Source organism: Patella vulgata, chromosome 2 (assembly GCF_932274485.2).
Source record: "Patella vulgata chromosome 2, xgPatVulg1.2, whole genome shotgun sequence".
Classification (NCBI taxonomy): Eukaryota; Metazoa; Mollusca; class Gastropoda; family Patellidae; genus Patella; species Patella vulgata.
In genome coordinates, this window is record NC_065880.2 from 2,571,538 (window position 1) to 2,582,228 (window position 10,691).

The 10,691-nt window shown below is 37.9% G+C and overlaps 1 protein-coding gene across 2 annotated transcripts in view; it reads right to left on the reverse strand.

The window, feature by feature from the left end:
* Positions 1–4,480, reverse strand: part of LOC130010733 (uncharacterized) — a 38,052-nt gene extending 33,572 nt beyond the window's left edge. For both annotated transcript variants that reach the window (XM_056098715.1, XM_056098713.1), the window contains exon 1: positions 4,353–4,480. The gene's annotated coding sequence lies outside the window, so the exon portion shown is untranslated. The remainder of the gene's footprint in view (positions 1–4,352) is intronic.
* Positions 4,481–10,691: the final 6,211 nt, after the last annotated feature.

The following is a 10,691-nucleotide window of genomic DNA, read 5'->3' on the forward strand; positions in this document are numbered from 1 at the left end:
AACAACACAGCCATTAGGGGGTGTACTAGGGAGGGTAACCATGAAGGAGGGTAACAACACAGCCATTGTATAAAACACCTGGTACTGGATCTCAATAACTTGGGAAATCCACAAAGTAAATAATTTGTGTTGAATTCTGTCAGAACTAAGACAGATCAATTGACAAGCATGCATGTGATGTCAGATTGTGGAGTTAATTACTGAGGAGTAATTCGTGAAACCCATCAACTGATGTCTGGGTCGGTTGTAAAATATCTACATTCTAGTTACCCTCACTCTAACCAATCAAACTGGGTTTAACATCAGTCTATGAACCATAACCAATCAAACTGGGTTTAACATCAGTCTATGAACTATAACCAATCAAACTGGGTTTAACATCAGTCTATGAACTATAACCAATCAAACTGGGTTTAACATCAGTCTATGAACTATAACCAATAAAACTGGGATTAACATCAGTCTATGATGACAGGGCACCTTCAGACTTGCCGGTCGGGGTTTCGATCCCTGGTGTGAGCAAATAGGACTTGGAGATCGGGGGGGGGGGGGCCTTCTCAACCTGGTGGATTTACTCCAGGTTGTCTAGTTTCCTCCCACAGGCAAGATGCTGCACGTCGCTAAGATAATAAAGTAGGATAATTTATCTGTGATATCACCTTTAGTGGAAGCGAAAGTAAAGCATCGCACACAACAACAAGAATAAACAGACCAAAGGGGAGAGAGAGAGAGAGAGAAATGGGGTTTAACGTCTACTCGACACAAACCAGGTCATTTCGGGACTAACACATGGTTCAATTTTATTTCAATAATTCGCTAGGGCGTAGGGGTCTTTAGCAGTGGGAGGAAACCGGAGGACCCGGAGAAAACCCATGAGGTTGGACAGACGACCCTACTCCTTGTCACGTACAACCAGGGAATCGAAACCCCGCCAGTTGACTCAATGACAGACCGTATGATACAGCTTGTGCATGCTAACCATTCGGCCATCAAACCCTCCAACAGACCAAAAGAGACTTGGAAATTTGATGGTGTTTAAAGGCAACGTGCGTACAGGACCTTAGTTTATAGTCCCCATGCAAAGGGGACATGGGTTGTGACCATGCCCTCCCTTTGGCCACACCCTTCCCTTTGGCCACACCCTCCCCTCAAAATAATTCCTAACTACAACTAGGTTATATATTAAAATAGATTTGTATTAATTTTAACAGATAATTGCAGACCAACACTCCTTCTCAACAGTTAGAAAACTTTCTAATGTCTCCTGGTGTCGACCAAGAAAGTTCAATGAGATTATCTGATGTGGTTTCGCCTTGTCAGTGGTGCAGGACGGAGGGCCTGACAAGGACACCTATCTAGTCATTCAGATGGGATAAAAAAAACGAGGTCCCGTGTACACATTGGCGTGCACATAAAAGATCCCTTGACAGTTGGAATTTGATATAAGAGTAGGCCATAGCACTGCTGTACGAGCAAAATTTCCCTCACAGCACACTGCATGGCCTGTGTCTGTCTTCATTAGCCCAGTCATTTCATTTCTAATATTATGCCAACCTTCCCTCCAATTTCAAAATTCTGGATATACCAGTGCTCAATATGAAAATCTGAATAATGCCCCTGCTCAATCTGAAATTCTGAATAACGCCACAGTTCAGTCTGAAATTCTAGGTACAGCACTTCTCAATCTGAAATTCTGAATTATGCCCCTGCTCAATCTGAAATTCTGAATAACGCCGCTGTTGAATCTGAAATTCTGAATAATGCCCCTGTTGAATCTGAAATTCTGAATAACACCCCTGTTGAATCTGAAATTCTGAATAACACCCCTTTTGAATCTGAAATTCTGAATAACACCCCTGATGAATCTGAAGTTCTGAATAACACCCCTTTAGAATCTGAAATTCTGAACAACTGTACTGCTCAGTCACAAATTCTGGATACGCCAATGCTCAATCTGAATGATTTTATTTTCATTTGATTTAATTTGATTAATTTGGTAGAAATGTAGAATTGTGAGTAGGTGAAATTGATTCTATTGTGCGTAATACATGTAATCGTGATGGAGAATAATAAAGGTTATTTCACCATATTGATTGGTTGTTGTCAATACAGGTAATAGTTGATTGGTTGTTGTCAATACAGGTGATTGGTGATAATAATTATAAATCAATAATAACAACAGTATTTATACCCTCTCAATAAACAATATATGATTGTTTTAATTGTTCCAAGGGTGTGGGGCAGGTGGGGGATGGGTGGTCCTAGGCGAGTGATTAGATCATATAAGGTCTGTCATTGAATCAAATGGCAGAGAATGAGAAAGAGAAATGCTGTTTAATGTTCACTTGCACGTAGGGGTCTTTGGCAGTGGGAGGAAATCGGAGGACCCGGAGAAAACCCACGAGGTTGAACAAGCGACTCTACTCCTTGTCACATACAACCAGGGAATTAAAACCACTCCAGTTGACTCAATGACAGACCTTATGATGCAGTGTGCGCGTGCTAACAATTCGGCCAACCAACACCCCCGTCAACTGTCAGTCTATATAAATAAATTCAAAGTGAGTATGTATGTTTGCCCATCATGGTTCTTCGCCGTGATCCTGTGATGTTTCCGGCCATTGAATTTGAGCCCTGACAAATTGGGTCCTGACAATTAGGCCCCCTTGCGAATTGGGCCCTGTGCCTATGTGTGGTATCAAATTAAGCAGCATGATCCTGTGAATTTCTTTTGCTATCGTATTTAGGTCCCCTGGCGAATTAGGCCCCTATGCAAATTTGGGTCCCTACAGAGCCAGGTAACTTGCTAGTATACAATAGTACTATTACAAGTAAAAATACCAATATATTATTGTTTTCATTGTTTCTGGTTGGTTGGGTGGGTGGTACTTCGCAAGCTCTTAGATCATAAGGTCTGTCACTGAGTCAAGTGGCAGTGGGTACAGTGGGTATCAGGTGGTCTATATAGAGTGGGTATCGGGTGTTCTAGATAAAGTGGGTATCAGGTGGTCTAGATAAAGTGGGTATCAGGTGTTCTATATAGATGTTTAAAGTCACATGACACTGTGTAAAGTCACAGGACTTGTAACATATAGATGTGTAAAGTCACATGACTTCTATCTCACCTGGTAAAGTCACATGACTTCTGTCAAATGCAGTGTAAAGTCACATGACTTGTGTCACATCATATTAAACATACATTATGCAAGAGCTAACTCTGCCTATCGCAGGTCTTTCTTTAGGCCTGAAATATGTTATCTGAATTATTATTTAGACATTTATTAACTTATCCAGACCATAATCAATTTCGATGCCTTCACTAGTCTGCGATATTTACTGGATTAGGATCCAATTTGTTGCTAAACTTTCATTCATGATTAAATCATGAAATGGATAATCAAGACTATATTTTTTATTTATCGACTTTAGATCGAGGTTAGGCCGAAAATTCAATCGCTAAATTCTTGGTTCAGAGTGGATCAATTTGACTGAAATTTTCAGCAAATTCCCTTTACATTATCTAGTTTTTATCTATTATAGTGAGAATTGCCAGCTCTTTATCTAATCTCCCATAATGTATCTTTTAGTCATGTTACTTCAATCACATCTAGCCATGTACAGTCACATGACTTGTCACATGACTTCAGTCACATATTTTTTCTACAAGATATATATTGAGTTTTAAGTATGTGATTTTATTTTCCTGTTAATTAGAAAATGCCATTTTCTGATAAGAATTAAAATAATTTTATTCATCTGGAAGGAATAATATCATTGATTGTTCAATAGAGATTAACAACAGACAAATATAAATAAAAAAAAAACTAGGCCAAAAAATAAATCATTTTTACAAGAACAAATATTCTCTATTTGTAAGAAAAAAAATGATTCCCAGACAAATAAAATTCAGTGCATAGTGTTAAATAACAACAGGTATACAACAAGAACTCAATGAAAATATTAACTGGCTTAAACTATAAATACTAAATATAACCTAGTGTATTTCCATGGCAATGACAATTATACTGTTAAACTATAGACGATAAACCACCTTGCTGTATATAGATACCTATATACCACAGTTTCCGATTTTACCGTCATAAAACAAGGTATGCATTATACTATGTAACTCCCATATTAACTCATCTATACCACATGTTGGCATTTATCAATATTATTGTAAATGAAAACACGTTTTAAAAAAACCCTGGTCATTATGCCTGATAATATATATTCAACATTGTTCGCAATATGCACAGTGTATTCGTTCTAATATCATAATATTGCCCCGGGATTATACTCATATACCATAACGATATACCCCGATAAGGAGGATGTTCAAATAATCTTACCTATGATGTCTTCCACGAGCTCACCATCGAGTTCTTTAACCGTGAAGAGAAGATGTATTCCACAGAAGGCGAGGGAAGGTCACAAGAACGGGAATGGCAGCAGCACCATGGAACAGTCTAAATTCGGGATTCCATACATAATACGATCCGCAATCCCAGGCAATAGGAATAGTCTATTATGGCACCAAGGGTGTAACAGCTAGTAATATTATAAGCTCGGTAATTGTACTCTGATGTACGCCGAGTCTATTATGGAACCAAAGGTAGACCAGCTTTACATTATGTTAGACGAGTTTATTATTACGGAAGACGTGATGTTGGCACCATTCCATTGTCGGTATATATTATTTTTAGTGCGCGTGCTATATTTTTTTGTATTTAAATATAAACAGGTGTTTATAGTGTTTTCTATGATAATATTATTATTACATACACCGATATTTTCATATTGCATAACTGACGAGTTCGTGACATACTTTATTGTCATTGTTAATTCATTCCAATGTCAGTGTTGTTTTAAATAATGAAATAAAATGAAATGAACCATGGTTTTTTTTCTACACCAACTGGGCTAATGAATATGTGGCCTGTCCAACCTCGTGGGTTTTCTTCGGGTCCTCCGGTTTCATCCCACTGTTAAAGACCCCTAAGTGCAGGCGAATTATTAAAAAAAATTAAACCGTATGTTAGTCCCAGTCTCTCTCTCTCTCTCTCTCTCTCTCTCTCTCTCTCTCTCTCTTTCGTGAAGATTAAATTGACATATGGGTGATTATCCCATGGGTGTGCAAAGTTGAATGTTTTTGTGTCACTCGAGTTTTTTTCTGTTTTTTTTCTTAATATTGCATGTAACTCCCCTTTATTTTTACAGAAAATTCGGATAAGAAATTTGGATTTATTTAATAGTTTATACATTTTATAAGATCAGACATGTGAGAGCTGCGGCCCGGTGGGTATGCTTTTCAATGTCACTACTACATGTATTTTTCAAATTGTTCTTTACTATATTGATCAAAAAACTAATCATGCTAATCGGGGCGCATAAGCATCTACTAGATCTATTGTCAGATTCGGTATACAACAGAGTCGTTAGGTATGGTTGTAGAATCTTTAAAATTCAAATTTTAAATTGTCACTATCAAAATGCTCAACACCGTAACACTGATAGTTTTTCCGCAATATAACTTATCTACTGAGGCGAGGGTCACTTCACCACGTGCCACCAACCATCTCTGTCAGTCTGGCCTGTCCAGCTTGAAAACAGCTCTGTGAATATTATAGAGTTAAAGGTAAATCCAATCAAAGTTCTGATTTTGCTCGCGTGTATTAATTCATAATCAACACCGTAACGTGGTTTTCTTGCATTTGTAGTCGATTTGATGAGAAACAATGTATATATTTGAATTTGAAATGGTGTACCGATACCTAATATACCTCAACGGCGTTTCTCACACATGCGCTCTTGGCTCAAAACATCATAAACTCCATGGTTCTCAACACCGTAACGCTCAACTCCGTAACATTAAGTTTTGTTACGGTGTTGAGAAACCGATACGGTGTTGAGGTTTGGTTCACCAACGCTTAAATTAAATCTTATCTTATCAACATAATTATGTAGAATAACATGTAGTTCCTCCAATATTTCACCGGAGTGGATATTCTCCACTCGGATGGCAAACATCAACGATAAAGATAGTTAGGCCTATTCGCCATTCGAGTAGATTGCTTGTGCTTTAATGGAAAATACAAAATCTGAATCCCTTTCTAATGATCATTTGTTAATTGAAGGGTGATAGTGTGTAAACAGACGTCCTCGTTTATAGCGAAGCGAAAGATAGAGAAACCGACATTTTGTATAGATGGGAGTAGCATAAATGTGAGAAGTTTCATATGAAAGTGTGTATCTTACTAAACCAGGAACATTGTAAAACGCATTTATTTGTACTGTGTTGATCACAAATAAGATAAACTACAAACCTAATTCAATTTCATTCCTGTAGAGCGAAAAAGGCATGTTCTATTGACATGGGCCTGCCTGTCTGTCTGATCCGCCCACCCGGACTACCCATATATTTCATTGTCAACCTCAAATTTTATCTGCAACCTGTATAATTGATCTGTTACCATATATTTCATTTACTACCAATCAGGGCCGTTACTAGCTCAGAGCAACGGGGGTGGTGGGGGTGGGGGTCTTGGCGGTGGGTGGGAGGGGAAAGTGTTCTCAGGGGTGCTGTAAAAATGACGGACAATTATCTAGGGGGGTTTCGAGAAAAAATTTCAAAATTGAACTGCCGGAAACGCTATTTCCTGCAATCTGGGCAGCATCGTCAATCGTCTTTCTTCCTTTCACACCGAAGAACTCGGTCAATTTTCATGAAAGACCCCTGATTTGAAGAAAATTTGAGCAGAAAACCTCAAAAAAGTCCTCTTTTGAAGATCTGAAAAAGGTAAAAAATCCAGAAATCTGGATAAAATCCGTAAACACTGAGAATCCGATATCAAATATACCGATGATTTTTTTCACATGGGGCGAAATTTTTTTATGGTCGACCAATTTTAGTTACGGGTGTGCTACCAATATATTTCATTTCCAACCGTGTGTTTTATTTGACACCCGTATATTTCATTTACTACCCATATATTTCATTTCTAACCGTGTGTTTTATTTACCACCCGTATATTTCATTTACTACCCATACATTTTATTTCCAACCGCATAGTTTTTATGCCAACCGTATAATTAATTAGTGTTAAATCAGTATTTTATCAAGATTTTAATGTGCTCCCGGTAATATCGATCAAATATTCAACGAGTTTTGATTGTGTCTGGAATAAAATAAAATGTTCAATAAATTACGTGTTCTTGAAAGGTTTAATATATCAAAATGGCTATTGCATATATTTTTGTGTAAAGTAGCAAACTGTTATGTAAACATACTTTTTTTTATAATGTCTAAGGTTATTGTTTATTATATAAAGCCACCAATTTAAAAATATCATTCTGAGCATTATCATTTCGTATAAGGGCATATGTTATCTCGACACCGTCACATAATTTCAACACCGTCACGGGAATTCAACACCGTCACAGAGTGTAATATCTCTCATTTCTACTTTTTTTTTAAAGTTAAAGAACCATTTTATAAGCGGACAGAAATATTAATTGATCAGTCTGTGTTACTGAATCAAGAAATCAAATACATAATCATGTTTTTATTGCGCTACACTTTAATACAATTACAAAATATGGAGCGATTTGAGGTAAGTGGTATAAACTACAAATTACAGCAAAGAACTTATGACGATATAAAAAGAAATATTATTTTTGAAGTGTAATCCCCATCATCTTTTCAGAAGGGTGAATGTTTTTGCGTTTTCTGGTTAATTTAAAATATTTTTTGACTATACAATACCGTTACGGTGTTGAGATTTTGTAAAACACGTTCCACTAAAAGCTTAATTTTTTGTCTTAAAATTCTAAAGACTGCATGTCAATTGATAACATAGGACGTAGAAGATACTAGTTGTCGAAACAAAGTCAAAAATGTATCGCTTCGAGATGGTTCAATAATCCGGAACTCTGATACCATGAATGCACACTAACGAGATATATACGTCATGCGGGGCAACGGTGGCTATATTATGAGTAAGGCGCTGCATGGCTCGCTAACATGGAGGTCGCGGGTACGATCCCGGTATTAATTGGCCGAGAAATTTTATCGGGATTTTCCGACGTGGTTTCCCCCTTGTCAGTGGTGCAGGATGTACGGCCTGACAAGGACAGCTATCTAGTCGTTCGGATGGGACGTAAAACTGAGGTCCCGTTTACACATTGAAGTCCACGTAAAAGATCCCTTGGCAGTTGGAATTCGAACTAAGATTAGGTCGTAGCACTCCGCTGTCCGTGCAAAATTTAGTCTCGATCACCCAGAATCTCCTAGTCTTCAACATACGGAGGGTCCATTGCCCATGCGTAACCGGGAGTTTGGTTTTTAATGTGGTTGATTATCCAGTCTCTGTAGCCAAGTCAAGTAAGAGTTGCGCCCCTTCCCACAATAAATCCCATAATTCTTGCATTAATAATATAAACAAACATGAATCGTGGCGACGAATTAGGAATAATTTTAAAAGCATAGATATGGCCTATGAAGAGGGAAATTTTACAATAAAAAATTAAGAGTGTTAGAAATGACATTCTTAAATTAATTTCATGGGCGTAACATATTGTTTATGACAATGTAATAGACCGGATTATCTAGCGAATTTTTCTCAAATGTTGACAACCCATCCAGACCAATATTCGTAGAATATTTTTCTGGATGATAGAGACTATGCAAAATTTCCCTCATAGCACACTGTTTGGCGTTAAACCCCTATTTCATTCCATCCGCCAGGCAATGTGAAGGAGATCAATTTTGCGCGGACAGCGGCGGTACAGCCAACGTGTGCACGGAACCTCGGTTTTTCGTCCCATTCTTACGAATATAGGCACAGTTACTTGTCAGAGCCTACGCCCTGAATACCGCCCAACTCACCAAGAGAACATTGCGCTGGGAAACACCGCCAAACTTTCTCAGGCAACGCCAGGGTCTCTGACCAGGGCCCAATTAACTCATATGTCACGTGTCCAGTTATAAATAAGCATCGATCAACGGTTTGAAGATCTTCGGCAATCCCGATCAGTTAATTTAAAAAAAAAAAATCATAACTAAAGATTTGACTCATTTCATTTAACATAATGGGAGATTAGATAAAGAGCTGGCAGTTCTCACTATAATAGTTAAGAACTAAATAATGTTTTAAAGGGAATGTACTGAAAATTTCAGTCAAATTGATTGACGCTGAACCGAGAATTTAGCGATTGAATTTTGGGCCTAGCCTCGATCATCATTACTAAAATCGATGCGATAAAAGCAGTCTCGATTATCCATTTCATGATTTAATCATGAATGGAAGTTGAGCAGCAAATCGGAACCTAATCCAGTAAATCTCACAGGCTAGCGATGACATCGAGAGATAACATTTCAGGCCTAAAGAAAGACCTGCAATAGGCAGATTTAACTCTTGCATAATGTATGTTTAATATGATTAATACAATGACATCATTATTAATGTGACGTCATAATGTATGTTTAATTATATAAAATCTAAATTATCTCGTGAAACTAATTTGAAACAAATCTGCTTATACATTGCTGAAATAGAAATGAAATGAAAGGGGGTTTAATGGCCTACTGTTCTGCTCCGACCCTGCTAATGAAGACGTGCATATTATGTCATATAGTGTGCTATGAGGGAAATTTTCTCCGGACATGGGCGCGTTACGATCTACTCTTATATCGAATCCGAACTGCGAAGGGATCTTTTACGTGCACGCCAATGCATAAACAGGACCTCGGTTTTTAGTCCCATCCGAAGAGTGTTTATAGATTCAATTTATAGGACTACGAGTTGAATTTGATTGTGTCGTTTTACATAGAAGGCTTCAACATCGTTGTTTGGTTTTACCCCCAAGTGGTATACCAGATTCCCACTATCACGATTCGCGATATGCTTGAAATCGTGGTTTTAATCATGGTGATCCTATCAAATCGCATCATATATTAATGTCAGTCGTAGCAATCGTGTTGATTGTATCGAAACGTACCCGAACATATCTTCAAGTACCCGATCATGGATTCAGTAGGTACAATCCTATCATAACGCATCGTACGACAGTGAAAAATGAAATGAAATGAACTTTAACGTCCTACTGTTCTGCTCCGAACTGGGCTAATGAAGACGGGCATACGCCATCTTTTACGTGCACGCCAATGTGTACACGGGACCTCGTTTTTGCGTCCCATCCGAACAACTAGACAGCTGTCCTTGTCAGGACCTCCGTCATGCATCACTGACAAGGGAGAATCCCCGCCGGACAATCTGGATGAACTTTCTCGACCAATGCATGGATCGAACACCCGACCTCCGCGCGAGCCTGGCATAAGCTATATAAACATTAAGCGAGAATTTCATATTTTCTAAGGAAGTCAAAACATAATTATTTATATGTATTTTGCTCAATAGGTTATCAACTCACTATTATACGATCATAGGTGTCATTCTCACACTTAAAACTCATTTACACAGGAAATAACAACACAATTACCTCCCTTGTTTTCCTATTGAAAACAATGGTCAGCCATTCCCTCAACGTTGGAATTTGAAGTTGAAAATGATATTTTTGCCAATTTCTCAGCTGGCAATAGTGAATTATAGGATTAATAGGATTATTCTTTAACAAGGTAGGACTGTTTATGGATACCATCTATTTTAAGGCTTTATTTTAATAAATTTTAA